The sequence below is a fragment of the Panthera onca genome, chromosome X (assembly GCF_046562875.1).
Source record: "Panthera onca isolate mPanOnc1 chromosome X, mPanOnc1 haplotype 2, whole genome shotgun sequence".
In the NCBI taxonomy this organism is placed as follows: Eukaryota; Metazoa; Chordata; class Mammalia; order Carnivora; family Felidae; genus Panthera; species Panthera onca.
This window is the reverse complement of record NC_138357.1, coordinates 103,964,651-103,971,920: the sequence shown is the minus strand read 5'-3', so window position 1 is coordinate 103,971,920 and position 7,270 is coordinate 103,964,651.

Below are 7,270 nucleotides of genomic sequence, written 5' to 3'. Positions count from 1 at the left end.
AATCCGAGTTACTGAAGCCCATTTTTTGTTACTTTAATCATGCACATCTTGCACGTATTTGATGCCTTTGACTTTGCCTTTCAAGCACGTCTCAAACTGAAGCTTCACTTCAGCGCTGAGAACCACAAACTTGTGGCATGTTGGTTATAATCCCTGTTCTCTCCCAGGAGCAGAGTCTTCTGATCTTCTCGAAGTTGCAGTCTTCTATTTGCAACTCTGAAGGACTTTCTAGATTCTTTGGATTGACTGTTGTTAAGGAGGGATGGCCTGCGTGTCCTTCACAAGTTTTCATCCTGAGAAATGTCAGGAGGAGACTGACTTCATCATTCTACTTTCCATTTTTTCCCCTGAACAAATAGCTCCTGAGAAACAAAATCGTCCAAACACACCAGTGCAGAAATTTGCACCAAGTAAGGCCAGCCTGCTGGTTGCTACGGGATCAGTGAAGACATAACCTTCCAAGGCAGGCACGAGCTTCTTCATTGGATTTGTTTTGTGTCCTCAGACCACTGTGACAGCTAGACAAAAGGACGCTCATCAGCTGCACCTGTCATGTGCCGAGTGTGTCCACAACTGCAATTTGGGTATTTACACTGAGTCATTGTTCGGTGACCTTGGTCAGTTGGACACCTGCTCTGCGGAATCCATTATCTGTTCCAACTCAGGATGGGAGTAACGCTGCTCTGCCTGCTTGAATGCAACCTTCGACTTCAAAGTAATGCACTTCTTGCTAAAGGACGGAGGAGTGTAGTACAGGTGGGGAGAGAGCTGGGTACAATTGGAAAACTGACCTTTGCGCAGCAAGCTCCTCTTGACCTAGGAAGGCATGATGATCTGAAACCTGATACGGATTTTCAGTCCAGGTTTAAGAGAGCTGAAATGCCTCAGGATTCAGTTCCTTCAGTAAATAGGTGGCAGGGAGTAACAGTAGTGTTTTCCTTGTTCTTCAAGGTAGATGTTGGGAAATGCCATTGTGGAAGAATAGTGGTTGATAAAATTCAAGAGATAGCCTCCTTCCTTTTCCTTTCCAAGACCCAGAATGTTTAAAGCTCTATCTATGGAAGAATTAACAGGCTTCAGCTGCTGAGTCATGAAACCCCTAAAGAAGATCAACTCATCATTATATATTTCCTCCAGATGAGCTGCGAAGAAGGCAATCCACTGCCTTAAGGGTCACATAGCCACTGAGGGAGAATAATGCTGCTTATACTCACAGCAATTCTGAAATGTTCTAAAATCAACTTTCCAAATCAAACAACCACTCCATTTAAGGAAAACATGTTCATCCAATCAATTAATTTTACTGCATCAACCAATTTTGCATTCAGCCCAGGACCGGATCATCCGATTATCTAATTAATACAGTTGACTGGCAGGTTGAAAAATGCCCCTTCACTGGACAGGCTATTAAAATTGATTTGACTGGTCAATTTGGGAAGCATCGCTCCGTTGGCCCACATAACTATGCCCCCTAATGGTGATGGTAATTTTATTAGACTTCTGTTTGTATTGGGGTCTGGAACTGTTGTAATATCTCCCTCCCAGGAAATTGCTTTCTTTTTCCCTCCTCCTTGACTTTTCTTAGCAAGTTCCTCCCCACGACTAGTGTGTATCTAGAGTGCCTTGTACATTGCCTGGCATATTAAAAGCACTCAGGAAACACCTGCTTAATGAAACAGTGAATGAAAAGTTTCTTCCACAACTACAGTTCTTTTAACTTAACTAGGTTGCCCAACCTGCTCTCCTTTGCTGTGACTGTGTGGGTTTTAACAGTCTTACCAAATACCAGTCACCTGTTTTAACCACTCTGATTACTAGTTTAATAATCTCAAAAATGAAAGTAAATATATAATCAGTATTTACAAAGTCGTGGAAGGTAAGAAATGATTAACAGTACCTCAAAAATGTGAGCTATTACAGTTAGATTGCAATTTATTTAGGTGAGAAACATCAGACTGTGCATATAATGCCCACTTATATGACAATAAGTGATATATTGCCTAACTAAGTCACATTTGTGCGATGAAATTCTCTGTGCATGTACGTATCAAATGCATTTGAAATAAGGGATCCTACAGTTGATGATAAGTCGTTCAAGTTTGCAGTTAAATGCATTTAACATTCATAGTGCCATAAACCTAATTGCTTTGTGACAAACATGCTTCGTATGACAAACATACGAAGAATGAAAAATATGTGAATGGATGTAGGTGAATTTCTTTGCAGCAGAGCCAAATGCTGGTCACGAAGAAAATCAAAACTTTTATTTCCAAACGGATGCCTTTGCCATGACAGGTGTGGCTGAGTTATTACAATGAAGCTGCCTTGGCTTGACTTCTTTGAAGCAGGGCACTGGAAAAGTGAAACTGGGAATGAGGGAAGGCCCACGTCAAGGTGCATTAGTGAGGTAACTGCTATGAGCAACAGAAGTGACTCCCCCAGGTCCTCCCCGAATCGCCCACCCAGAGGAGGCGGTGGCGATGTTTATCTGTCAGTTTCCAGCCTCCCCACCCCAGGTTGAATGGTGCCACCGGGTTTCTGCCAATATCCGGGGTGTTGCAAAGCACTGTGAAACCAGCCACGGCCGGCATGGAACTGACCCCCGACCTGTGCTTGGAGTTGGATCAGAGGTATGGAAAAGAAGATACAGGGCAGGGAAACAAAGACATCGGGGAGAGAAGTTCCTAGCCTGCCATCCTTAACTTGCTGCCCTGAGGTCAATGCCAGCCAGGAGGAGGATTGTTACCATTTTGTCCCAAGATGTTCAATTCTTGAGGTAGGTAAGGCTTAAGCAGGGAAGCAGGCCAGAGCATTTAGTTGCTATTGGATACCGATTTGTCCTGACTGAGCCTTTATTCGGTGCTGTTACCAGCCATTCTTTTCTCGATTGATCGATCGATAACATATATGTAAGATCGTTTGGGTGTTTTTAAATACTTTGACATTAACCCCAGGTTCTTAAATTTCTCAATCTATTCAAAGAAGTTTAAGCAAAACCAGAATCTTCACACAGGTCTCCTCTTGAGGCTTGAGGCATGGCTGGACGCGGATACTCACACTACATTGCTGGGGCATGTTTCTGGAAGCTTTCCAACCTCTCTTTCAATGTGAGTTCCCCTTGGCTCCTATCCTGCAGCCAACCTAGTAGCCAGTTTAATCAGCTTTACTCTCACAAGGTACCTCAGGTTCAACACCTGTCCACCGCTGTCATCACTGCACCCTGGCTCAAACCACACCTTGTCTGACCTCAGCTCTTGGAATAACCTCCTCGCTGGTCTCCTGCTTCCATGCATTCTCCGCTTGCAGCTAGTTCTCCAAATGAAGAGGGCTGCTTAAAGACAGGTGAGATTGTGTCCCTTTCCATCACACTTTTAAAAAGTCTAGGGCTAGAGGCCCTTGCTTTTCAGATCTTACAGGATCTGGCCCTGGCTGTCTGTCTGCCTCCCATTCATCGCTCACAGTGCCCTACCTACACGGCCTCCTTGATAGTCCTCAAACCCGCAGCCTCTGTCATCTGGATTGCTGAACATCCTCCTTCAGAATATCCCTTGGTTCGTTCTTTTAACTTCTCGAAGGCTTGGCTCAAATGTCACATCCTCAGAGAGGTGCTCCCTGCCCGACTTCTCTTCGTAAAATAGCACGTCTGCCCCTTTTTACGCTTGTTAGCGGCTTTATTTTTCTTCTTGGCCCTTATCATTCAACATATATATTTATTGGATCATCTGTTTACTGTTTGCCTCTCCCATGAGAAGATGCATTCTATGAGAGTAGAGACTAAGGCCTTCACGGCTGTGTCTGGGCACCAGGAGCAGTGCCTGGAACATGGCAAGTGATGAATACTGTGGACTGGTCATTCTCCAGCTTTCCCAGACCTGACTGCCTATCTGGGATTTCTTTTCGATCTCCTGCTGTCTGAGCAAGCTCCTGCATGAACGGTTCCTTCATCGCCTGCCCTATCCAGCAGCCTGGTCCTGTTCTCTGCCAGGTAGAAAATGCCGACCTTCTCAGTAGCTTTTTCCTGTGTTTTCTGGGTCATCTTTTCCTCTGCCCTGGTTTATCGCTCATGTAACTTACTGTATGCAATAAAAATGTAATTTGACGTTTCTGTTGATTCTGGAACTGCATGTAGTGTGAGAGAGGTGACTTTTGTGTTACTGGCATCTCTTAATTTGCCCGATGAACTTGAATCTCATTAGAAGTACCTCCTTTTCAAACAGAAAAGGCCGTTCTAAGTGTGTTTACCTTGTTTGGCATATATTAAATGTTAATTTAACATTCTGAATTGCAATTGTACATTGATTTCTTTGGTATCTTTTTAAAGGCCTTTGATTAAGGGCCAATATAGCATAGCGTTTCCCATTGCGAGGCCATGGAGCCCTGACAAAAGGGTGGATTGTATTATGCAGCGTTTCACTCCGTTTGGTTTTTTTTTTAATCAACACTCCATCAGATATTTGTAAGGTAGGAGGGATGGCTAGACAATGGACATGCTTAGTCGGAATCCACACGTCACCCTGGCAGCAAGGGGGGAGAAGAAAATTGTTCCTTGATAATCACAAATAATAACATTTTCTTTCAGATATCCTCCAGTGATTTTATACCAGAGATAGTCATGGTTCACTGAGTCCTGGCTGCACAACATACGGTTCTCAGAGCAGCAGCGTCAGTGTCATCTGGGAGCTTGTCAGGAATGCAGAATTGCAGGCCTTGCCCCAGACCTGCTGAATCGGAATCTGCATATGAGCAAGATCCCCAGACGATTTGCCCATTAAACTTTGAAAATCACTTCATAAATCTCTGCTCCTCAACTTTGGCAGCTCTTTGGTATCAAACTTGCAAGTCTGAAAAATTCCTGACGGTAGGATTCCATCCCCAGAGATTTTGCTTTGATTTGTATGGGCTGTGACCCGGGTGTAGAGAGTAGGAAAAATTCTCCCAGGTCATTGTTATGAGAAGCCAAGTTTGAGAATCACTGCTCTTAACAATAAAACCCGACATAGTATTCATTATGTAAAAATAACAGTCATAATCATAAGCAGTGTTCGTGATGTTTTGAGATCATGAATCTTCAGAAAGCACAGATGAAAGAAAACATGGCAACTCCCATTGTCACATTAATGGTGATGAGTGTATCGGATTAGCAGAATGAGGAAAGGATGGGACAGAAGTGGTAGGACTTGAAGCTTGGGAGGAGGCATCCTCAGCTGGACCCCAGAAAGCATCAAAATACAGGGTCTTCCATAGCGAAGGTTCGGTATCTAAATTAGTGTGGTGGGCACCCGGCCAGCCTCGAATTTACCTTTGCAAAATTGAGCCCCCAGGAAATCACAGGTGGCTTCCCTGCCCTGTTGAGAGTGCTGACCTCTGCCGCTGACATCTAAGGAATCCATGAGAAAAAAGGGGAAAGGCCAGGTACTGTCACTGCCTTAGCTCAGAGCCTCGTGTTCTCTTGGTGGTTTTATAGCGCTGAGCTCCTATCTGGCCTCCCTGCCTCTCGTCGTCCCACTCACTACCCCGTCCGTCTTCCAAATGCTCCCAGAGTGATCTTTCTCAAGTGTGATTCTGATGCCATCAACCCTTGGCTTAAAAACTACTCCGAACACAACCCATTTCGTGATACTTCTCCTTAGCATAATGGGAAGGAACTAAGATTTAACGAGCGTTACTTGTTTCTTTTGTTCTTCACAACCAATCTGCGAGGTCTGTGTTATCGATCCCCTTGTACAGGTGTAGAAACTCACATTCTTTTTCCTTTTTTTAATGTGTATTGTTGGGGGAGAGTGGGGGAGGGGCAGAGAGAAAGGAGGACAGGGGATCTGAAGCGGGCTCTGCGCTGACAGCAGCGAGCCCGATGTGAGGCTCAAACTCACAAATCGTGAGCCCAAGTTGGATGCTCAGCCAACTGAGCCACCCAGGTGCCTCTGATATTCTTTTCCAAGGGGAGAGTATTTAATGGCAAAGACAGAAATCACAATCCCGATCTGTCCGTACTTTCACTACCCTTCCCAGCGTGCTGTACGAGACCCTTCATAATCTTTTTTTCTGTTTATTATAAAAGGCAGTTTATTTGCCCTTCCGGTGTTTTGTATTTCTGCTTTTTTGTCAGTAATGAGCAATTAACGGATTGGAAATCTGCTTGATTAAAGAACACTAACAAGTTCATCAAGACACCACACTTGGGAGTATGAAGCAAGAAGTTGAAAATATTCCCTAACCCAGTGCAAATTAGGCAGCCCTCAAAATTGCACATTTTCTCCCTAGTTTTTGTCCGTGGTTTAAAATATACATATACAGAATGACCTTACAATATTGGTAATTAGTATAAAAGTCACAGCCCTGAAGACGTACATGCTACAAACTTCTAAAGAATACATGCCTAGGGGTGCCTGGGTGGCTCAGTCAGTTGAGCATCCGACTTTGGCTCAGGTCACGATCACACACTTCGTGCGTTCTAACCCCACGTCAGGCGCTGTGCTGACAGCTCAGAGCCTGGAGCCTGCTTCAGATTCTGCGTCTCCCTCTCTCTTTCTGCCCCTTCCCTGATCATGCTCACTCGCTCTCTCTCTGTCAAAAATAAATAAACATTGAAAAATTTTTTTTAAAAAAGTATAGATGCCTAGTCCTCGGGCCCTAGAAACTCATTAATGTGATTCAAGGTCACATACTTAATTCTTACTAGGACAAAAGGTCTTTCCTCTGTTTCTAATTCTAGTCTTCTGCTGAAGACGCTTCATAATCTAACAACATTTCTGGATTCATCACTCAACTCTTCCCCCACCCAGGTTCTAGATGCCTGCATAGACGTTACACATCCCCCAACCACATCATGCTTCTTGCTCTTTCTTTAAAAGTTAATCTTCTTTCACCCTTCTATGCTTTTGAACATGGTTTTTTATTTCTAGAATGTCCCCTTTTAAGAAAGGAACTCATATATAGCCTTTCACATTCCAAGTTCGGTGATATTTCTACGTGAACCTTTTCCAGAACTTTTTCTCTAGGGTTTGCCCCTCCGTCTTCCATGTAATCATACTACTTTCCACGTGTTTTATTAGCTTTTGATCTATTGTTTTGTAATTATTCTGATGTATTTGTCTCCCTATTGTGAAACGTTCTTGAGGGTGCAAATCATGTGTTACTCATTTTTATAAACGGCCTCTTCTTCGTCTTGGGGTCCGTATCGGTCAGTTTGGACTAACTTATATTTTATACCAATTAACCTCCCAAATCTCGATGGCCTCCACACAGCAAAGGTGTGTTTCTTGCTTGTGAT